The sequence below is a fragment of the Camellia sinensis genome, chromosome 5 (assembly GCF_055761805.1).
Source record: "Camellia sinensis isolate YWXY chromosome 5, ASM5576180v1, whole genome shotgun sequence".
NCBI lineage: Eukaryota > Viridiplantae > Streptophyta > Magnoliopsida > Ericales > Theaceae > Camellia > Camellia sinensis.
In genome coordinates, this window is record NC_138965.1 from 108,744,011 (window position 1) to 108,754,868 (window position 10,858).

The window sequence follows — 10,858 nt, forward strand, 5'->3', positions numbered from 1 at the left end:
AGGACACTAGGTAGGTGCAAATTACTTTTTATGTCACTTAGGTGAAAAGTGTTATAAATAAATATTTTATAGCATTTTGAGAAATGCCACTAAGCCAAAAACTTTCCAAGCTTATAATGACATTTTTGAAAAACAAAAAATGCCAATATATTTTCTAAATTTTTAAAATGCAGTAAATGATTAAAAATAAATGAATTCAACTCAATATACATTACAGGAAAAAGCATATTCAGCGACTAAATTTCCTGACCAAAAAAATTTGGTCGCTGAAAGTATAGCTTTCAGCGACCAAAACAGCATTAGTTGCCAAAAGTAAAGCTTTTTGGCAACTAAACAATTTTAGTAACCAAAAGTCTACAATTGACGACTAAAACTAAGTTTGGTCGCTGATTATATGGGTTTTAGTGACTAAAAAATTTTTAGTAGCCCAAAGTAAAGCTTTTTGGCGACTAAAAAAATTGAGTAGCCAAAAGTCTACAATTGGCGACTAAAAATAAGTTTGGTCGCTAATTATATGGGTTTTACCGACTAAAAAAATTTTAGTAGCCAAAAGTAAAGCTTTTTGGTGCCAAAAAAAATTTTAGTAGCCAAAAGTCTACAATTGGCGACTAAAAAATAAGTTTAGTCGCCAAAAGTGGTCATTTTTAACGCGGGAGAACTAAAATCCTAAGGCGGGAATAACATTTTTTGGTGACCAAAATTTTGGTAGCTGAAAGTGCATCTTCGGCGACCAAATCCGATTTTGGTCGACAAAAGTTAAGTTTTTTAGCAACTAAAAAATAATTAGTAGCCAAAAGTATAGAATTAGCGACTAAAAAATATTTTTAGTCACCAAAAGTGGTCTTTTTTTTATTTTGGTAGTAAATAGTTTATTTTACATAAATTATGTTCAATAAAATAATTATGTTTATACATATACTTTTATATTAATATGGATGTATGTACTATATAAATAATATATGTTGCATATATAATCATGTGGTGCTATAGAGGTGTAATGGGAAGAGTGTGGTGTATAAAGTTTATGGTGCTGAAGGTTGGCGGTTCGAGTCTCCGCAAGAGCGGATCAAATTGTTCTACAACGAATTATCGTCATGAATGACACTTGATAGCGTCACGAATAGTGCCTACCATGACATTAAAGTGTCACTGAAAGGTTTTAGTCTTGATGGTGTAGTGATACTTACAAGTGTCACTAACTCTTTTTTTAATGGCGCTTGATAGTGCCACAAATAATATCTACCATGACATTAAAATGTCATTGAAAGTTTTCAGCCATGATGGTGCAGTGGCACTTGCAAGTATCTACCGTGGCACTCGTATCTACCGTGGCACCGATAGAAGTGGCACTTGTTCAAAATGCCACAAGACCAAAAAATGTCATTAGAAGAATAGTTTTGTGACACTTTCAAATGTCACTAAACTAAGAAAATGTTGTAGTGTTTTATATTAATATGGATGTATGTACTATATAAATAATGTATGTTGCATATATAATCATGTGGTGCTGTAGAGGTGTAGTGAGAAGAGTGTGGTGTATAAGGTTTATGGTGCGGAAGGTTGGCGGTTCGAGTCTCCGCAAGAGCGGATCAAATTGTTCTACAACGAATTATTGTCATGAATGGCACTTGATAGCGTCACGAATAGTGCCTACCATGACATTAAAGTGTCACTGAAAGGTTTTAGTCTTGATGGTGTAATGACACTTACAAGTGTCACTAACTCTTTTTTTAATGGCGCTTGATAGTGCCACAAATAATATCTACCATGACATTAAAATGTCATTGAAAGTTTTTAGCCATGATGGTGCAGTGGCACTTGCAAGTATCTACCGTGGCACTCGTATCTATCATGGCACCGATAGAAGTGGCACTTATTCAAAATGCCACAAGACCAAAAAATGTCATTAGAAGAATAGTTTTGTGGCACTTTCAAATGTCACTAAACTAAGAAAATGTTGTAGTGTCAAGTAAATTGTTAATTTATTTTATATTTTTATTATTATTTATTTAAATCAGCTTTTGATTTTGTTTTTGTAACAAAATAAAATTTTGTTTTTATTTATTTATTTATTTTTATTGGTTTGATTTTTGTAATCAAACAATCTCTATTATTTCCTATTTTTCTTTTGTATTCCGCTTGTTGTTTAGTACACAAACAAGATTTATTTTATTAAATACAGTGAAAATTGTCCAACAAATTTTAATTTGTTGTAATAATTAGAGATGTTCATGGATCGATTTGACACTAAATTTAGAATCAGCCTAATCATGATCAATTTTATGTTTTTAGACCCAGAACTAAACAAATCATGCACTAGAATCAAATTAACCCAACCCAATATAGTTCGAGTTGGTTCGGATTAGAGCTACAGTTTCATTATATTAAAAACTAGCAGTTGACATGTGCAATGAACGTACTTTTTTTAAAAAAAAAAAAGAAAAGTATTTGTTGGTATGATGTGTATGTTATAAAAGAATAATATTAAAGTACAATTTAAATTATTTATTTTGATAATATTGGCATTATCATTCTATAAAAGTATTACTTAAATACTTATATATATATATATATATATATTAATTTTAGTTAAATTATTTGTGTATTTTGATAATTTTAAATACTCTATTTGTATAATTTTAATTCTATTATTATTGTACAGATTTTTCCTCATATGAGTTGTGATTATATAAAATAATGTAGAAAAGATTTTGTATAATTAAAATATAATCCATATAGAATTTGTAATTAGATTTCATGTAAAACGCAAATTGGATTTGTAAAAGAAGTATTTCTTAAATAGAGTTCATATAAAATTAGTATTGGGTATGAAAAAGTACTATTTCTCAAATAGAGTTCATATAAATATAAAACGGATAAAGTTAGTATAATTTAAAGGGTTAATTGATGATAAATCCAATATGAGGAGGATACAAGGCATTCGATCGAAGATACTTTTTATTGATGAGAGGTCCATGCTTTGTAAAATAATTTAGTGAAAAGTCCTGGTGAACATTTTGTTTCCAATTTTATCTCTTGACTTTTTTTTATTTGTTTGATTTTTCGTTGACTATTTCTTGAAATTATTTTCTATCTGTTAAAATTATTTTTATCTGTTAAAATTCTTATTCATTCGAATTTTTTTATCTGTTTAAAACTTTATTTGTTGAAATTTCTATTTGTTCAAATTTTTTATCTGTTGAAATTCCTATTTGTTCAAATTTTTTGTCAACTATTCAAATTTCAAATTTTATCTGCTTAAATCTTAACTTGTCTATTTAAATCGATCTATTCAAATATTTTATCTGTTTAATTTTTTTAACTGTTCAAATTTGTGTTTTATCTGTTCATCATCAAATTTGTGTTTTATTTGTTCATCATCAACATCAACAACAACAACAATAACAACAAAAATATGAGGCAAGAAAAGAAAACACACACACACACACACACACAAATATGAGATTATGACTATGGAGAAGTAGATCTAGGCCAAGATTACGACGCAAATATTAGGAAAAATATGTGATTCCCCACAAGTAAATCAATCAATGGGAATAAAAACTAATGCAGAAAAATTAAATCAAAAGCAACACAAGAATTTTTACGTGGTTCCCTCAATGTAAGGTACGTCCACGGGATCGAAATCCGATTCCACTATCAACCAAATAAGTTTCTAAACGATTACAAACGAGACACGAATGGTCTCACAAACCACCCTTGGGTGAATTCTAAATAATCACAAATAAACAAGAGGAAAGACCTCACCAAATAAATGAACAAAATTCTTTAGAACCAGAGTTGAAGAAAATCCAAAATAATCTATCCAAACCAATTCACACGCACACTAAATGTGCGCAGCAGCCACCAATCCAAAACCAACCATAGCACGATTTGCCCAAAGTTGATGACCACAGATGCAATCCTCAAAGAATAGTCAAAATCTACCGCAGCCACTTCGGAAGAAAACAAAATATATATGGTAAACTTGTGGACTTTTTTATCAAATCCTAATTGTATCTAAATTGAATTGGGTCTTCATAAATATAATATATAAAAATATATTATACCTAAACCAAGTCAAATTAAAATTCTTTAACAAACCAATTGAGTCCCACACTCCAATAAAGAGGTATACTCAACATCAAACTCTTCCCATTTTCTCTCTCCTATCTGTCAAAAACAATTTGTAATTTGTTTCATCACCATTAGCAACATCAACTACAACCACAACAAACATTTGCAGGTTCATACTAGATCCACCAATCCTGTGCAATGATCAAACACATACACAAACTGATAATATTTTAAAAATATTATATAAAATCTATTGAAGATTTTCTGATTCAAAATCAATAGAATTGTTGCAGAAGCACTTGGATTTCCATTAATGCCCAACATAAGAGTCTAGAATTGTACAGGTAGAGAGAGAGAGAGGCGCTAGTTTGAGATTTATTTTACTAGGGTTTGATCTAAAAACAATATATATGCATGGTAGTTTGGTCATTGCACAAAAGCATGTCCTTTTGGACAAAGAAAATAGAGTATCAACCTTTGGACAAAAAAAAAAAGTCATTGAAATGTGCCACATAAAAAAGAAAAAAACAGTACTCTTATATATATATATATATATGATGTGTATCAATAACAAATAATTAATATAAACAAGTCTTTTTAAAATTTAAACATAACACAAATTCAGAGCAAAATATTGTTTATTGCAAGCCAATACAAATTAAATCTAACTCAAGCTTAAACATAAGCAGCACCAATTAAATTTATTAATACAACCAATATAAATTAAATCAACTACAAAATTTAACTCACCTAATGATTCTTGTATGTGAGATTTATTAGGTGTAATTAAGTTTAGTGTAATAGACCAATTAAGTAAAAACATATCAATATAATAGAATTTTAATATATATATATATATATTTGGTTCTCGAGTTGGTTCTGTTTAAGCACAATCTAAATTAAGAACCTGCTTAATTCTATCAGTTTGATGATTGAAAAAATCCAAAATCAAATCAGCGTACTCAAAAATCAAACCAACCCAACCCAACCCAACCACACTCAAAGAGGTCAATATGGTTCGATTTTTTATTTTACTGGGTAAGGAGCTTAATTGTGGCTATTTTACAGACGTGATGTCTAGATTTTAAGGGTGGGTTAGAGTTGACTTTTTTTTTTTTTTTAATTTTTTGCCCTTTTATTTCATTAAAATGTTAATGTCTTTGAGAAATTGTTTAAAAAAAATTTTTTTTTACAAATAAAAAATACTAATGTAATATTTAACTTTTTTAATTTATTACAAATAATTTGATGACTTTTTAATTTTATTTTTTGTCAAAGCTTCCCCCCCCCCCCCCCCCCCCCCACTCCAAACACCTACTAAGTCAAAAAATAAAAAATAAGAAATTAAAGGAAATATTTGGACACCTTTGAAATCCAACTTTCTTGATTTATCAAATAATTTATTGGTCAATGACATTCTTTTATTTATTTATTTTATTTTATGGTTGAAAATAATTGCTGAAATTTGTTTGACTCTTCTTTTTTCTTTTTTTTGGGTGATAATCGGAAACCCATGGGGTTGAAATTTTGTTTGACTTTGATGCAAACTCTATGTACCCGAATGTTTTGACAAGATATAGTGATTTGGTGGTTTAATTAGTGAAGAAATTACTTACCCAAAAAAATAATTAGTGAAGAAATTCCTAAATATGAAAAAGTGATTTCTTAGAAAATGTTTGGTTAGAAAGGCTTTTGCATCAAATATTTCTAATTAGAAAATACCAGATTGAAAGAATTATCTTTCTTCATATGATTATTTATTAAGTAATGTTGTATAAATTAATAAATTTTACAAATTTCTTACTTATTGATATAATACTTATCATATTATTGAAGCGTGTTCTGTTTTGTATTTTGAATTTTTTTTAATATGTTACATCAATCAATAAAGAATATTATAAAAAATTGTTATTTCATGTAACATATTTTTCTGTACCCAATTTAATAAGAGAGATTTATCATGGAATCATTTTTTAAGTACTTGTATCCCAATTAGTTCATAACATATTCTTGTATTTTAATAAGTCATATTATTTGGACATTTGATCCACTAAATTCTAATTATCATATTTAAGGTATTTTATGAATAATTTTACCTTTACAAATATTTTTTGAATGCTTAGCAATTCAGTGGTGTAAACATTCACATTGATAGTGTGAATACGGAATACTCACACTGTTAATATGAATATTGTTATTGGGGGTGCATTGGTAATTATGTCATCCATAAAACTTATTAGAACATAAAAAAATAATGTAAATTAAGTGAAGTATAAATAAGTGAAGTGGAATTTATTAATAAATATCTCCTTTAATAATTAAGTGTGAGACCAACAAATTGGGATAATCAATTGGCCTAATTAGCTATATGGTTAATTAATTGTCAACCCCACTCCCTTTCTAACACCTACTTCACTCATTTAAGAGCCTAATGGTCCATTAATTTAATGCAATCTTGAATTTTTCTACTTGTGTGTGTGTGTGTGTGTGTGTGTGTAAAAGCCCATCATAAAAAAATTCATAGAAAGTTGACTGTGTGACATAAATGAAGCACACTTAAAAGGAAACACTATATTATGTATCTTGTAATTAAAAAAAAAAAAATTATCATAATTTTAATTTTTTAAGTTATAATTAAAAAAAATATATCATAACTAAACACAACATAATGTATGATTAAAGAAATCATGAGTCATAACTAAAAAAAAAAAAAAATTTGTTATAACTCAAGAAGAAAATGACATAATTACAGTTGTATATAGTACACCCCTTTTAAAAGAGTGCATATTAAAAAAATTTCACTTAAAATAAATATGACTTACACAATCGTAATTTAATGTCTGTTTGACCGAGTTTCAGCGTTCCTAATGTCAAAAATAAGGGAGCTAGCCAAGGTTGGTAAAACTAATATCAAAAATACATAATGAATCACAAAAAGTATATTGATCAGTTGAGATTTGTTTTGAATGAGGATTCCACCCACCACAATTGGGTTTAATAATTCCAACTAATATTGCATTTTCTATGAATATGATTAATTTTGTATTCCTAGCTCATTACTCAGTTGCTTCAAGCTTTTCACTACACTAAAAGCAATCAAAACTGAAGCTTGATTTCAGGCTCAATTATTTAGAAGTGGAGCATAAGCAAGATGAGGCTTTGGCTCAATTTGGCATGCCAAGTGAACAGTCAATTAGTTGCATGCTATTATTGTGATATATACAACACATCAAGACACTTTTTTTATCTAACAAGAACAAACAAAAGCAACACGCAATACAAACAAAACAAAAGCAAACATGCAATAAAGGAAAGGTAGTAAGAGGCAATAAGATCATCAGTATTGGATCTGATATATGCTGCCTTTAACTTGTTTTTGTAACAAATACCGACATGACTTGACTATGGATGTTAGGGTGATGGATAAGCTTAAATAAAATCATAAATAAACTTGAGTTTAGTATAATCTTTTGAATAGGGCTTGACTAAACCAATACTCGACTCAACTCTATAAGCATCAAATTTACAATTCCATTAACAGAATGTAACAATGTAGAATGGTTTAACGACAACAAATTATTAAGTTGTTTTATTAGCCACCTCATGATCAGTGTGTGGCTAAAATTTAACCACACAATAATCTGAAAAGAAGCTCCCATTCCTTGATCTTTGAAAATGTTACCGGTACTTGAGATAAATCTATCGAGCTCCACGTCTGCAAAACCGAGATTAATACCTACCCAAGTCATATAGTTAATTCGAGAGAGCACTTTGATACTTTAAGTCAACAACTTTCTCTCTAGAACATTAGAATTAATATTCAACAACACAAATACTGAAAACTATAATTCATCATTATAACATGTATACCTCAACCTATGGAAGTATGCTCTTTATTTAGATACCTGCAACATTTTCAGATCTTCGAGAGGAAGGTATTTTTAGTTATTGTGTCATGATTTTTTACCCACACAGTCAACCAGCTCAAATAAAATGAGACTCAATATCTCACTAACTCGAAACTCTCCTTTTTAAAAATGAATAAAGGTAAAGTTTCAAGCCTCATTTTATGCAAACTGACAAACCATAAGTGAATAACACAAAAATAACATAGTATTCCAAACCACCAAATAATTATTCATAGTAGAACGCAAGTCGTATATTTTATCCAAATAATTAAAAAAAAAAACAATAGTTAATAACATTTTAGTGAATGGACCCTTCAAAAATCAAGGAGTAATCATGTGTCTATTTTGTGCCACTAACATTGTCCACCACAAAGTGTGAAGAAATAGTCAAAAATTGGCTTCACATTCATTTAAGGAGGCTATATAAAGCTTTCAATAACCCTAATAAAAAGTTCATGATCACAACGCAACCACCACTAAGAAAATTATCTTAATTCCAACTGCTGGAAGATTTCTCATACCTAACCTTTGAGTAACTCCACAAATCCTACAACAAAAAGAAAAGGGGCAAAAAGGGACAGCTTAGCAATACTAAATTAGATTAGTGACATCAATGCAAAAGGACTATAGCTTAGTTCGGTTGCTAAAATTAGATCCCACTTTTCACCTCATTTTTTTAGGAACCATATAACTGCAACCACCCACAAGCACCTGTATCAAGGAAAAAAAGCCATTAACGTCAAACTCATCAAAATTTCTAAATTTATGGTCAGTTTAGCGTCCATAAATCATTGGACTACCTTGATGGGTTTCTTATCATAGTTTGAAATAACTGTATCGGACTATAATGATCAATATCATGTAGTACCAACTACATGATATTGATTAGGTTGGGTGCTAACCTAGTTGGGATTAGGTTGGAGTGTTATGATGCTATCTTGCTCTTGTCTTTTCTTTATTGATGGTTTCCCATATGTAATGTATATTTTGTTATCATCAATAAAGTTCTCTTCTTTTGTTGATAAAAAAAAAAAAAAAAAAACATCATGTAGTACCAACTGATATATCGATGAATATCAGTATTAAAAATCTAAAATTCTATTTTTACTCATTATATTTGCCACATTGAAGAGAGCTTATTCCACAACCTTTTGTCTTTTGGGGTTGCATTCTTCAACACAATCTGTATCCTTTTTCCTTCTTTTGAGCTCTCTTTAAATTTTATTTTATAGTTGTGAGTAATTCTTTTCATGCCCCATCTACACATTACCTTCGATTTCACGCTACAAACACCATGATTCCCACGTCTATCTCCAAGTAAGTGACATTTTATCTCTCACTGCAACAACCCCATTGGAGAGATGCTTTGGACTTGTCTTCTTTCTATTTGTATTTTGGACCCTCATAATTAAAAGATGCCAAATTCTCTACACCCCACCCCCGTCCCCTGCTTTATTCTGTGCACATATTTCCTGCTTCAATAAGAAAGCAGAGCAAGGACAAAAAAAATTCCCTCCACCTCATTCTAGCCCTGCCTCAATTATGTTTATTAATTTTTGGAGAACTTACCAATAAGTCCTATATACAAAGTTCAAGATCTATCTAATCTCCAAACAAAACACTTACACCAATTAGTCCTATATATTTTTAATTGTTACCAAAAAATTTTTTTTTTTTTTTTTTCAATTTACAGATGCTGTTACATTCTATTACCGTCAAACCTCCATCAAACGGTCACCGGAGACTCGTTGGAATATTCAACATCATCGGAAAGTCGCCGGAGTATCGCCGGAAGTTCACAGGAGTGTTAAGAACGTTAATGGAAGTCGCCGGAATGTTCAGAATGTTCACGGAACGTTAAGAACATCATTGGAGACTCACCAGAATATTGCCGAGAAAAAAAAATAAACGGAGAAATTAGAGTGAAAAAATATAGAAAAATGTGCTAAATATTGATAAACTAAAAGAAAAAAAATAGAACGATAAAAAACAGCAACAATGGGAAAAACAAATGCTATTTTTCAATTTTTTTAAGGTTTAAGCAAATAATCTCTAATATTGATCAAACTGAAAAGTAAGTTTTGAAACTGTAAAATATTACAGTTTCAAAGTAAAAATCTATTAAGTATTTATTCTTATTAATCAAACTGAAAAACATGTTATGAAACTCGGTTTTATACCATGATTCATTCCAGTACCAAAAAAAATTTGAAATTGCAAAATTTTACAGTTTTCACCGCTTGTAACTAAAACTTGAAAATAACTTGTTCAGAATTTAAAAATTTTCTCCATTAGAACAGAAAAAGAGAAGTGTATAACAAAGAAAATGTTAAAAAAAAAAAAAAAAAGATCGAAGGAGAGAGGTGAATATAGAGAGAGGATTGTACTCCGGCAACTATTTTTTGTTTAGATCTAGCCAGATCTGATGTAGATCTACTCAGATCTGATGTAAATCTACACAGCACCAAAAAAATTTGAAACTGTAAAATTTTACAGTTTTCACCGCCTGTAACTAAAACTCGAAAACAACTTGTTCAAAACTTAAAAATTTTCTCCATTAGAGCAGAAAAAAGAGAAGTATATACCAGAGAAAATGTAAAAAAAAAATAAGAGATCGAAGGAGAGAGACGAATATAGAGAGAGGATTGTACTCCGGCAACTATTTTTTGTTTAGATCTAGCCGGATCTAATGTAGATCTACTCAAATCTGATGTAGATCTACATCAGATCTGATGTAAATCTACTCATCTTCTTCGTTGGAAATATATCTTCTTTATTGTCGGTGAAAGTGAAGTAGTTGGCGGTCGGTGGTTGTCGATGAATCCCAATCGATAGTAGTCGTCGGTTGCCGGTGACTATATATCGGAAAGAGA